The sequence below is a fragment of the Aquarana catesbeiana genome, linkage group LG01 (assembly GCF_042186555.1).
Source record: "Aquarana catesbeiana isolate 2022-GZ linkage group LG01, ASM4218655v1, whole genome shotgun sequence".
NCBI classification, from domain to species: Eukaryota; Metazoa; Chordata; class Amphibia; order Anura; family Ranidae; genus Aquarana; species Aquarana catesbeiana.
Genome location: NC_133324.1, coordinates 957,933,374 through 957,947,967, shown reverse-complemented (window position 1 = coordinate 957,947,967; position 14,594 = coordinate 957,933,374). Strand labels below are relative to the sequence as shown.

The window sequence follows — 14,594 nt, the reverse complement described above, 5'->3', positions numbered from 1 at the left end:
TCTTGCTACATCTGTACGTGGCAGAGATATATTGATGGCATATTCATCATCTGGGACGGCCCAGAGAGTGAACTCAGAGATTGTCTGAGCTGCATGAACCAAAATAGTCTCAATCTTTTTTTCACCATGACATATGATTCCAGAGAGGTTACCTTTCTGGATACCACTATCTCAAAAGATCACATTGGAAGACTCTTAAGCAGGCTATATAGGAAAGAAACGGCTGGTAACACACTGCTACACGCAGACAGCTTCTACCCAGAGCCACTGAAGAAGTCCATCTCATTCAGCCAGTTTCTGAGGCTGAAAAGGAATTACAGCACACAGGAAGACTTTCAACGAGAATCTGATGAATTAACCATTAGATTAATGGATAGAGGGTACACTAAATGGGCCCTCAAAAAGGTGCTTAATCGAGTTAATAACACGGACAAAGTTTAATCTTTAAGATCAAAAAAAGAAGATACCACGACTAGAATCATCATGAGATTCTCCAATGAACACAACCAAATAAGGAAGATCATCTCCAAGTATTGGTCAGTTCTCATGGAGGACCCGATCATGGGTAGGCTGGTGCCCTCTAGACCCCAAATCACATACAAAAAAGCAGGTTCCATTGGCAACATGCTCATACAAAGTGAATACAAAGGTAATGCAAGAAGAGACCCTTGTAAAACCTGGGGTACATACCCATGTGGGTCTTGTTCACAGTGTGGAGTCATTGGGAGGACCATGATATCGTTACTGAATGGAAGTAACTTTCAATTACGCCATTTCGCCAATTGTAGAACACAGGCAGTCATGTACCTGATGCAATGCCAATGTGGGGCCTTCTATGTCGGGAAAACCCGACAAGAATTTGGCAAAAGAGTTGAAAAACACATGCACAGTATGGGCATTGGCAAGCTCTATCTTCTGTTAGGAAGACATGTAGCTAGACAACACAACTATATGATGCCCAAAGTCAATTTCACAGTACTGGATAGACTCCACATACCAATTAGGGGGGGTGACTGGAACAAGATCCTGCTCCAGCAAGAAATGCACTGATCAGATGTCTTAGGGCCACCACCCCCCCCCCCCCCCCCCGGTTTAAATGGAACAGTTTCAGGCCCTTCTTGGAGAGCTTTAGTTCGGGCAAAACTGACTAGGGTCATCACATTTTGTCACCCTTGTCTTTTCTCCATGGCTCTGACCTTTCTCCTCATGAGGTATCCCATGTGAACCCTTGGTTCAGCCATTGGAACACCAAGATATGAGATTTATCATCCAAATATCTATATTCATATTTTCATATGTACTCAGATATGTGTTATATTTACAAATTAATGTGGTTTTTGTTGTCTCGTCGCCATTTGATTTGGCTTTTGTGCCAACCTGGGATGGTGTTATGAGACCTATTACTGTTTTTGATTGTGTTTTTTTTTTTTTTTTTTTTTTTTTTTTTATGTATAATGCTTAACCTACTGCTGTATTATATCTCTTGATGTTAATCAGGGCCATCTAGCAGTAATTTTAATCTTGTATCTACCTCATCACCTCATCCCTCATGCATGTTTGGGTTGCCCGATGTGGGGGTGAGGTGTCCTGTCCCCGGGGTTTTCCCATAGGGAAGGGTAATACCCTCTTTGTCTTGTCCCTACCCAGCACAGGGGGGCCGCGGTGACTCCATTTTCACCGCTGCAATTTTACTCCAATACTCAAAATTCACTTCGAGCTGGGTCCCCTGTGTCGGTGGTTACTAGTCCTGGCCCTTCTCCCCCCCCCCCAAAAAAAACTGGGGTGGATCGGGGAGTTGGCCCCATAGGTGTTACAGGTCCTTGGTAGAAATCCCGGCATTCCAACATCCACCCCTCCATGTCACCCGCCAACGGGGATTCACCATCCCAGTTGGCGGCTCCCACATTTTCCATCAATGGGGTGGGGGGGATTTCCTCCTCCTGCAGTGTGGAGGCCGAACCGGTCAATTTTGGGCTCGCTGATTCCTCACTGCAGGCTTTCCAACTATGGGCACGGCCCCTTTCCATCATGGCAGCTGGTCCATTTAGTCTGCTGTGCGTCCATGTGACGCACACCGCCGCGGTGCACATGCGCCCGTGGCGGCGTACGCTGCCATGGGAACGCACGGCGTGACAACGTTGGATTCTCCTGTCAGCGGTGTGCCGCGCCATTGGATGGAGCGTTGGCCCATCCCCGCCCACACCACATAAAAGGACGCCAAGGATGGCACACTGCGTCACTCCTTCCCTTGGCATCACCGAGGGACATCGGGCTATGTGGACCGTTACGGACGCAACAGACTTATATATCTCGTTTCAAGTAAGTTATTTATTAAACACCCTAATACTAGCCTAGAGGAAGGGGGCCTTTTTACAAACCCCCCCCCTGCTTCCTAACCAGATTTTTATCCTTACCTTTTACCTTGTTATATACAGACATCTATTTGATGCTGGCACGCCTGTATTTGGATTGCAATTTATATATCCACTTGTCCTGTAGTGGATTTTGGACACTGCTTACTCCTGGAGAACCGGGACCCCTCACCCTAACATGGGAGATTTCATTAACCCTTGAATTGCATTGGGAGGATGTGAGTAGATTGTAAGCCGCAATATGCGAGATACATAATCTATACAGCTTATATTGACATTTTTTTATTTTATTTCGATTGTGATACATTTCCCTGAAGAAGACATTTTCTCTGAATTGAGCACGTTGAAACGTGTTGGCATTTCACTACTCAACACCACGGTTTCTCGTCTGTGGTGATTGTATCGGGTAGTGTTATGAATCACTTCCGCCAATTTCTACCTTCATGAATGCACTTATAATATCTTACTATGTGTTATCTTTAATTACTCTATTTACCTTTGATATTATACAACATATATATTTTAATATAAATTTACAATAAACATTTACTTTTATAATCTTTAGTCTTCATTGCCTTAAGAATCCCCTTAGAGGTTTATGTAGCTTTTTCATTAATGATATGGGATGATAGCAATGACACATCCACACCACCAGGGTCAACTTCATAAGTTTGCAGATGATGGACTTTATAGGCATAACACAGTTATGAATTAAAAGTCAATTTATTACAAAAACATACAAGACAATTACATTAAAATTCATTGGCTATTCACAAATATGCCTTGAAGCAAACAACACACCACCTACATAACATATACAGTAATATACTGAAAATGAGGGACCAAACAGATCACTCTCCAATACTTGGTGAATTAGCGTATGAGTGAAAAGAGACGGAATGTCTTAATGCAGCTCAGCACTACATGTTGCGAGTATTCAAAAGACGCTTCTTCAGGAGCTCATGGCGTGTTCGTTTTATAGTCAAAAAGAGAAAAAAGCAGAGAATAAATTCCGCAGCACAGCTGGGGATGAGGGGATAAGTCTAAAGCTGGCCATACACCTATAGATTATCTGCAGATTTTCTATGGTTAGATAGAAAATGTGCAACAGATCTCCATGTTCGCTAAACTGTGTGAATGGAGGAATCTCCCACTTTTTCCATCTAACCATAGAAAATCTGCAGATAATCTATAGGTGTATGGCCAGCCTTAGTATCTTCACGTAGCTTCTAGATTAATCTGTGAGACCACCTCATACAAAAAGCTTTAGAGCGATTGATAGTGACTTGTAAATAGGAAGCGCTGATGGGAAACGAATGTGGCAATGTCTGGATTAATCAGGGGATCCCCCACTAATTATATAGCTTCATTCTCCATGTATACATAGTTCCCAAAGTGCATCCCGAGTGATAGAAGTCCCCCTCAAGTCTCTGCCTCAGTGATGGCCACCGAGCGTGGTAAAGGTAGCTGGTTTCTTTATTTTGTTTCATTGGATATAAATCTATATAATGAACTTAATTGTTGTTTTTTTTTTTTTATTTATTTTTTGTGAAAATAATAAAACAAAATTGGAAAAGTTTAAAAGATGCATATATGTGCTACAGGAGGCAACTGAGGGAGTTGTGAGGTGGCCAGGCAGCAAACACCCCAGCAGCAGATGTGCATGCAAAGAGCCTTGATTTCTTATGTGCCATCATATGAAAGTGTGAATAATGTTCTAAAGAATTCAGAGGTTCTAAAGCATCTTTCTAAATTTTACAACCCAAAGCTTCTGGGAACCAGTGGAGGAGGAAGAGGAGGATGCAAAATTTGAACCTTTGCTCGTGTTACATGACAGCCAGGAGCAACCACCAACCATTCCATCAATGGTCAACAGCTCTCAACCTGTCCCAGAATCAAGAAAAATCACTCCTCCAGTAGCAACCCTGCAAGTGCAACATAGGAGAATGGTATCAAGGGCAGATCTCAAGCACAGAGTTATGAAAAACTAGTAGACCTTGGGGGGTTCTTTACCAAAGGCAAATCCACTTGGAAGTGCAGTTGCTGTAGATCTGAGGGGGACATGCAAGAGAAATTTAAAAAAAAAAAAAAAAAAAAACACAACATTTTTGCTTGCACATGATTGGATGATAAAATCAGCAGAGCTTCCCCTCAGATCTACAGCGACTGCACTTCCAAGTGCACTTGTAGTGCAGAGTGGATTTGCCTTTAGTAAATCAACCTCTTATGTTAGACTTCAGCCGGAAAATTGACATTGGCAAGGCAGGTTTTTTTCCTCATATCCTAGATGGGCTTGTGTTTAAAGTCCCAGGGTCTCGGCAGGTGGAGAGGAGAACTGGGGTCAAATACTTATTCCCCTGCTCCATCCACATACCAGCCAGCACCATTACCAACTCCAACTTACATGTGCCCATGGACACATACAGTAGGCTAACATGGAGGAGCGTTTACAGTAAAAACTCAAACACTTGACAAAGCAGCTTGAACAATGACAGTAACTGGGACATTCTTTCTGAGCTTGTGAATATCCATCAGTCTGAGTTTTCCCGGGTCTGGGTTCAAACTGTAGCCATGCGAGAACCAGCGCCGGTTCCCACATTACATCTCTACCACAGGCAGTTCACACCGCCTTCTGTGATCCACTGAGAGTGTTACTACAATGTTAATGACACCCCCAGATCGGTCCACAGATCGCAGTGTGAACTGTACTGAATCGGACAATAAATCAGAATGCATGGGTGAGAACAGCCATGTAATCCGATTTTAGTGTAGTGAAAAAAAAAAAAAAAAAAGTGTGTAGTCATTACTCTTTGCACCAACATATCCGCCACCAATGTTATTTTTACTAAAGGCATGACATCTACATCCAGAGCACAGCTCCCAACTTTCCTCATGAGGCTGCTGGGAGTTTTCTTGCATCAGGTGACCGGACGTGAACGAGGCTTGGAGCGCAAGCCGAGCGTGGAGACCGCACATTACTATTAAGCGGACCATGCAAACAGCCATACACCCGTCCGTAACTGCTGGATAAGCTTCGTGCCGGCTCGAGGGCACTTTTAAATGTGAGTGGTTATTCTTACTTTGAATTTTAAAATAAATAGTTCAAACATATTGCGCTATGATCGCTTTTTGTCCCTATGCTTTCCTATGAGGAATACTAGAGTCCAAGTTTTTAGCCGGTGAGGAGTGTTGCTTAGGTGGAGTGGTTATCCCTTGAATGAACCAAAGGCGCATCTTTAATTAAGCATCTGGTGAGTGGCCAATCTAAATGGTGGAGGTGTTTCACTCAGTCACATATGAATATTGAAGGAACTTAGGAGCACGCCAGTCACATTAATGGTTACAAGATTCTGCAACACGTTTGAAGGACTTTTTGCATGTATTGAATAATATATGGTTATATGTTTTTTTGATTTAAAGCTCTAAGTATATGCATATGAGAATATTTACAAGTGATTATTTGGAGTAATAGAAAATGAACATTGCAAGTGGTGGTTAATTATGGGAGTAGCGCATTCACACACACTAATTAGCATTTTTTACCCATCTTAGTGAAGGGTTTTATTTGAGTGCAGCAACCCTGACACATAAGGTTGAAATATTTAAATATTATTATTTTTTGAGAAATTAGGGGTTTTTGCGCCGGTGACACACACAGTGTAATATAGATATATAGAGATATATATATAGATATCTATATATAGAGATATAGATATCTATATATCTATATCTCTATCTAAACTGATGAAGAAATGTGTTTACAACATTTTTGGGGGATATTTATTAAAGAAAAATATATATTTTTTTTTCAAAAATTTTTTGTTTATAGCGCAACAAACAAAAACCGCAGAGGTGATCAAATACCACCAAAAAGAAAGCTCTATTTGTGGGGGAAAAAAAAGGGACACAAATTTTGTTTGGCTACAGCATTGCATGACCGCGCAATTGTCAGTTAAAGTGACGCAGTGCCAAATTGTAAAAAGTGCTCTGGTCAGGAAGGGGGTCAAATCTTCTGGGGCTGAAGTGGTTAATCTGGCAGGTTCCAGGGGCTTCCAATCTTCGCCCTCTCTTACTTTCATGTTTCGTCCCATCACCCGCTTGAATGGTCGGGCCGCGGTGATGTCACTCCTGAGCACGTGGTTGGTAGTCCCATCACAGTGACACAGATCGGGGGCTGTAAATGTACATTGAGCTGTGCATGCGTGGATCAGTGTACATGATGTATAGGGAAAAAAATTACTATTTTATTGCAAGAATTTTCAATTTTATTGTTTAATTGGAGACTTCACTATGATTTTATGTTTTATCTAAACTGAGATATATATGTACACTGTTTTTGGTGGGCTCCACCGTTTAGTACTTTTTATTATTTTGTTATTGTTTTCTATGCACATATTGCTTGCACATTCGCATAGTGTTATACTCCTCATTATGATCTAGATCACCATCCTATGCCCCAGTGTAGACAGGAAGCAAGCTCCCCGACCCAGGACATCCTACTACACCAAGATATTGCAGCTTATTTCCGGATTAGCGCAGCACCATCCCCATTTGTCAGTGTATATGATGGCTGACATGCAGGAAGAAAGATTTATGACAGAAGAAACCTCTAGGGTCTCGTCTTTTCACAAATATCCTGCAATTTCATTAATACTACTGTACTTAACATCTATTATGTTTTTGAATTTTTTCTAGGTGGGAATTCCAGAAGTTGCAGTAAAGGTGTGCTGTGCAGATTTCCAGTGCTCTGGAATTTATATCTGAGAGAGGTTTTGTACACATGGACCTCAAACCAGAAAATGTTTGTGTTTGACCAGGACTGCCATTGTGTTAAGATCACGGACTTTGGACTCACTAAGGTCACAGAGACAGTTATTAGAGCAAGATGTGGAAGCAAATCTTACATGGCCCCAGAGATGTTTAACCTGACCATTTCAGATGGACTGGCTGTAGATGGCAGCCTTGATGTGTGGGCATTTGGTGTTGTCATTTACTGCCTAGTCACAGGAGAGTTTCCATGGCGGGTGGCCATGATTGATGATGAATCATATAAACAGTATGTTGACTGGCAAAATGATCTCCAGGAGGTTAATCCTCCAGAAGCATGGGAAAAGGTACCTGCTGCCATACAAATAATGTTTATTGATCTTTTGGCAATTGATCACACAAAAAGAAGTATAACTTCGGAAGTCTTGAAATACCTGAGTGAAAGCTGGAAAGAAAAAACTCCAGAGTTGACTTTAATACAAGAGGAGGGGGGTTCCATTGAAAGGATTTCTTCAGTCCAGTCTGAGCTGACATTGGCTTTCCACCTGAACACGTCACAGAGCAGTGTATCCATCTCATCAACTATCAGCACCTTGTCTTACCTTCTGACCACAAACCCCTCTGGATCTCAGTCTGAGATGATTCCAGAGCCACAGAAGGACAACATGTCAGAGGCACCAATTATGTCTGATGACAAATTTTCCTTACATATTGGTGCTAAGGTAGATATTGGGTAACCAAGAATTGGTGAGTGATGGCGCGTCTGAATCATCATCTCGTATGATCAACTTTTGATATGTGACTTTCTTAGGGAAAAAATTTGATCATAATATTCTATATGTATTTTGTAGTCACACTAGCAGTTTTTCAATAGGTGTGTGGTCATTACTCTTATCTATATCCTCCACTAATATTCCTGTGTTACTGAAGGCATGGAATGTTCATCCAAATCATATAGCGAGATTACTTCTTTTTTGGAAATAAATCCCTCTGTCCTCCTCAGTTGTCCCCCTTCTGCTGTACAGATCTCTAAAGAAATGTACTATTTCACTACCAATAATGTTGTGGCGGAGTAAATTTTGCATCCAGCTATTAAAGTGGTTGTAAACCCTCCAATACAACTTTTGCTCTTCATAATCTATATAGCACAGGTAGCTTATTGCTCCCTGTGAAAGTTCATTCACCGTTTTTGTGGCAATTTAATTTTTTTAAATACCGTATTTATCGGCGTATAACACGTGCCGGCGTATAACACGTGCCGGCGTATAACACGCACCCCAAGTTTAGGAGAGAATTTTAAGGAAAAAAAAACTTTTAGGAGGGAAGTTTAAGGAAAAGAAACTTACATTAAAATGCCCATCAATGCAGCCTCATCAGTGTTCATCTGCAGCCTTGTTAGTGTCATTGCAGCCTTGTCAATGCAGCCTTGTCAGTGCAGCCTTGTCCCCAGTGCAGCCTTGTCAATGCAGCCTTGTCCCCAGTGTCCATGCCTCCTGCCGCTGTCGCCATACACATGGTAGTAGTTTTAAATATGGCGCCGCGGAGTTCGGAGAGACTCGGCGCCGGCGGAAGTGAACGAACGCCGCCGAGATACACATAGCCGAGGGTTCTCGGCTCTTTCCGGCGCCGCTCACAGTCCCGCCCTATGATGGACATAACACAGGTCCAATGGCGGGACTGGGCGTGACAGTGAGCGGCGCCGGAAAGAGCCGAATACACCCGACTATGTGTATCTCGGCTCTGTGATTTCGGCGGCGCTCGTTCAGCACCGCCGAGTCCCTCCGAAGTCCGCGGCGCCATATTTGAAACTACTCGCTATGTAAATGTCGTCGGCAATCGCCGACATTCACATAGCGATAGCGGGATCGGCGTATAACACGCACCCACGACTTTCCCCTGATTTTAAGGGGAAAAAAGTGCATGTTATACGCCGATAAATACGGTAGTTTTTATTCAAGTTTTGTCAGTTTACAAAGATATACACCATGCTTACATATAACAGTAGATATCGTAAACTGAAATATAAACCATAGATGCTAACAGTTTCATATAAACTTTACAGTCTTAATACAATTCCCTGAAATGTGAGGAGTAGAGCAAGGCAGGAGAGGCTGTATGCTTCCGCCAACCACCCCATTTGGGAACTGTGGCTCAATTGAAGCACAGCCTCCATACGCCTCTGTCTCAACAGCAGTATTAACCAGTTTATACCTGTTAGCGTTCTTATAACAAGAGCGTATAGTTGTAACTAGTAAAAGTAACTAAAGTATATATAATACAGGATCAATTCAGAAGCCATATGGAAAAGGAAGGACATGGATCTTAAAAAAAAAAAAAAAAAAAAAAAAAAGAGATTCATGAGTTAATTCACCCTAGTGATATCAGGTGTGATTCCATTCATTTACGATAATTGTCGTACCAATTTATCCAACGTTGCCAGCGTGGAAGAAATGCGTCATACTTTCCAGTTGCAATTTTATTTTAAACGAGAATGATGTTTAACCTATCTTGTTAATAGTATCTTTAATTTTTTTAAACAAAAAGTGTATAATTAAATTTGTAATATAATAAATCAATTGATTTATATATCATTAATTTCTGAAGAATGACATTTTTAAAAATGTAATATAGATCATAACTATATTAAAGAAAACCTTAAAACATAATTGTTTAACATCAATATTATTAATACATTTTTACAAAAATAAAAGTAATTGAAAATTTTCTTCAGGTATGTGTCACATAATGTGCTATGTGATGCATAATAGAACATTATGTAATTTTCTTAAGTGAAAATGTATTTATTTTTGGATATTTTTTTTAACAATGCAGTATGGAAACTGATATAATAAATTGTTTCACAATTAAAGAAAAAATATTTATTTGATGGTCGTATTGTTCCACAGCTAGTAGATATTATCTCCAGTCGACCAACCTTCATGAACTTTTGACATATTTAAATTTTCTCTGTACATTCCTTGTAAAACACTCTAAATCAACCTCACTATTTAAAAAAAAAACAAAAAAAAAAAACAACTGATAATATCAAGGTCCAGTACTCTTTTATAATATTCTTTTTACTTTATCATTTTTTAATTTGCAATATGCCTAATCAATACATGTATAATTATATTCTCCAACACAAAGAGAAGACAGGGGGAGAGAGGGGGAGAAAAAAATACTAAATATATATATTTATTTATTATTTTTTAATCCTTTTTCTCTTTCTTCCATTCTCTCTCCCCCTCTAACCCCCCCCCCCCCCAACTCTATATACGATTGGGAGAGACCGGAGAGTCTCAAGAACGCAGGAGTAGCCACTGTATTTACTCGGTGATATGCAATATTATAGAATACCAAGTATTTATTCAAAGCAAAACTCCCCCATCCATCCATGTCTCCATTTTTATTTTGTTCAAGTCACAACCTGTGGTCTCATCACCATGATAAAACCTGGACCGCAGACCTCTGAAGGAGAGCAGGGTCCAGTTACTTCATTCAAGATGCTTCCAGGGACACTAATCCTCAGCCTCGCTGTCCTGGCCACACCCAATGCCCATCAATGACCCAGAAGATAGGGGGGAAGCAGTAGGTGGTCCTGGTGGCCAGCTCCAACGGCTGGTACAACTATAGACATCAGGCTGAAGTGTGCCACACTTATCAAATTGTTAAGCAGAAAGGCATCCCTAAAGAGCAGATCGTAGTGGTGATGTATGACAATATCCCAGATAATGAAGATAATCCAACCAAAGGAATCATTATAAACCAGAACAAAAAAGGTCTGTATGCGGGAGTGCTGAAGGACTACACAAATAAGTTCCTCACTCTCGACAACTTTCTGGTTCTGAGAGGTGATGCAGAAGTGGTGAAGGGAAAAGGATCTGTGAAGGTGATTAAGAGTAGACCTAAGAACCATATCTTTATGTACTTCACTAATTACAGAGCTCCAGGTCTGCTGGCCTTTCCCAGTGATGACCTCCACTTCAAGGAACTGAACAAGACCATTCAGTACATGTATGACAAGAAGTACAAAAAGATGTTTCTATACATCGAGGCCTGTGAATTGGACTCCCTCATAAGAAACTTACCCAACAACATTGACAATTACTCCACCACAGTCACCAACCCCCACGAGTCCTCTTACACCTGTTATTATGGTGAAAAGCAACACACAAACCTCTGCTACCTTTACATCATCAGCTGGACAGAGGACTAAATAGTGGAGGATCTACCCAATAAGACTTACACAAAAACAGTTTTTACTGGTGAAGCAACACACCAATTCCAGTCATGTGATGCAGTATGGAAACCACACTTTTTCCAAGATGAAGGTGAGCCAGTTCCAGGGTAGAGCTAAAACAGTGGCCCCTCACATGCTACCACTAAGGCTGTTGCCGAAACTCGTCAGCTAATTTGCTCATCACTTCATGAGGCCCGGGATGTACTGACCAGGATAAAGGCCCTACAGGAAGCCAGAGTCTTGATAAAAAGGAATTAGTAAACCTGTATACTCTGTGTGATATGTTCTAATGTTACTATTTAAAGGCTCGCCAGGTTGGATATTTCCTTGGAGGGTGTTTTGTATGCTATTTTCATAGAAAAAAAACTGAACCAAAAAAAAAAGTGTGCACTGCAAGTACGCTTCCTGCAAAATGTGTTTATGCGGGGGGTGGTTGGAGGTTATGGGGAAGGGTATGGAGGCAGGGTGTTGAGGTATATACATTTGAAAAGAAAAATGAGAAAGCCTCAAATAGAAAATAAAAAAAATAAATAAAAAATTAAAAAAAAAAACAAAAAAACTTAACTCCGTGTAATCTTTCCACCTATAGAATATTGTTTCAAAGGAAAGTGTCATGTAGCTGCAAATGCTGAGAGATTAACCAAAGCAACTCATCAAAACTGTAGGAAATATTTGTTGTTGGTAGGTAATAGAATAAGCAATCTGATGGATTATTGAGAGTTCCAAGCACAACCTATGATTTCCCTAGATCCTATTCACAATTTTCAGGGGGATGATTGATTTCTGTAGCTGTCAGGAACAAGTACACTTATCTTCTGTATGAACTGAGGTGGCAATGAGGCTGGAGTGTCAATTCTGTGGACACTCTATCCTCTGTGCCGGTTCATCTTGCTAGAACTCTGTCCGGTGTGTGGCCAACCATGTCATAGCAACAGATCTTTATCCATGGCCCCATTCTTCTTCTGGATGGGATATTCACTAATCTAGCATCTGGGGATAGGGGTGGTGGCTGATAGTCCAAAAAATGTTGACGCACATGGACAATGTCAGCTAGCATGCCCACCCTTGTGGTTTACTTTCAGCTGTTGCAAACAAAAGGTGAATGGGGTAGAGGAGGTTCCTAGAAAAATGCTGGACTTGTTATAGCAACCAGAGAGCTCTGTGATGGTGTTAATACAGTACAAGCTTTGTGCTAATGAGATGAACATCCATCTATAATCAAAGAATTTCTCCTCATGCGTATTGAGATCATTATACATTGCCCAGAACTGGCCTAGCGGTTCTCTATTTGCATTAACAGGATGGACCCAATATCTGGGCTTGCTTTCTCTTTCTCTTCTTCCTCCAGCATTAGTAATGCAGCTGCTGCACATGCCAGGTACCGTCCTTGATAGACGTGTTCACCAGACTTGGAGAAACGCAGGGAAAGGCACACGGAAGAGCTTGAGAGAACAAGCACACAGCAGAACCAGGAAGAGAAGGATCACTCTGATGATGAAAAAAAAATAAACTGCTTTTCAATTGCCAATTGTCAGAATACTGAGCTCCTAACATCTGCACATAAAAACAGAAAAACATTTTTGAAATGCTGAAAAAACAAATGCTAGAAAAACTGCATGAAAGTCACTGTGCTCAGAGGTGAATGCAGCCTAACATTTTGCAACTATAATCAGGAGGTTGAGTACCTGGGCTGGTTTTTATATTTTATGGACCATAAATATTTATACGTAAATTTTAAGGACATCGAAAAGATTAATCCATTTTTTTTTTGTGTAAACCTTTAATAAATCCATGGTGTCAATCTGTCCCTTTATTCCCTTAATTGATATACAAGCGATGTCTTGATATAAAGGAGTAGCGTCATGTCAAAACTGGGAGTATAAAAAAAGAATAGAGGGTAGTTGCTGCTGGGTAGTTCATTCCTTTCTCCCAGTTGGTTCCATTACCCCCCCCCCCCCCCACTCCCCTGCATTGATCACACAGCAAACAGTCTTGAACAAAAAGAACAATAACTTTATTCTTTCCCATATCACGTTGCAGAAAGAATGTAAAACAAATACTTTTAGAAATATGAGCTGCCTTATTCACTTGGTTCCTGTAATGGACTGCACATCTTCTCCCTCCTGTTCACCACTACTTCCCAACCGACACAGAATCTTCAATTTAAATCCCAACAACAATACTCTGAATAGAGTTCCCTCAGCCTATGAAGATAACTGCTTCTATGGGTATGCACTCACGTGTACATTTGAGCGACCACCCATGTTTGCCAAAAGAAGGTCCTCTCCCAATTCCTTTTTTCTGTTGGGGGTAGTAGCCTCTCCTTTTAGATGTTGCAGGTTCCCGCAGTTGTTTCCTCCATCCCTCCTCCTGTTAAGGCAGGTTCCTCTCCCCAAAGGGGAGAGTTCTTTAACTATATCAGCGGCTACATTCTGTACCCTTCGCTGTCCTCTTCCCATCAGCAAGCATGAAGCCCCAGGAAGCATGTGACCCACAGTTATATAGGCCTGTTAGCCCATGCCCATGCAAATTAATGATAGGCTAAGGGTGACGTATACCACTAACTACATCCTGTATCAAATCAACCTGTCCTCCAGCACCTCTCACTGGTCAGACTAGGTATCACTTTAGCAGAATGCAGGTGGTCACACCCTCCCCATCCTACACTATCATTCCTCCCCAATAAATCAAACCCAGCCAGGCCTATACCAAACAGGGTAACGCTTGAAATTTACAGTCATCTCTAAACCTCTCTAACCTTTTAGCACACACCTAAGTAGGTGGGCGCTACAGATATAAAAGTTCTTTGGATTACAAGCATGTTTCTGGAACAAATTATGCTTGCAAACCAAGGTTTCACTGTACCAAAGAAAATGAGAAGCATATCCAACTATTGTCGGTAAAAGGTTTGAATCCTCAATGATCATCTCCAGAACTCCCGCCACAGGCTTCTGGAGGCAGCAAAGAAGCCCTTTCATAAAGCTATTGGTTAAGCCCAAAATTACCAAATATTGGATTTGAGGGTCAAGCTGGACATTAAATATTATCTGGAAGCTGTTTTGGTACTTCAACATCTGCAGGGACCAGGGGTGGTCAAGAATATGACTGTGTAGGAGTGGGAAGAGAAAGTGGACCACCAATATATCACTTTCGAGCACACAGTGCCTTGTACAATCATTAGGGTCAAGTTGGATAGATATTGATGTACCAAGTAG

At 41.2% G+C, this 14,594-nt stretch overlaps 1 pseudogene; it reads left to right on the top strand.

Annotated features, from left to right (window-relative positions):
- Positions 1-624: 624 nt before the first annotated feature.
- Positions 625-11,882, top strand: LOC141128508 (uncharacterized; annotated as a pseudogene).
- The last annotated feature ends 2,712 nt before the right edge of the window (positions 11,883-14,594 follow it).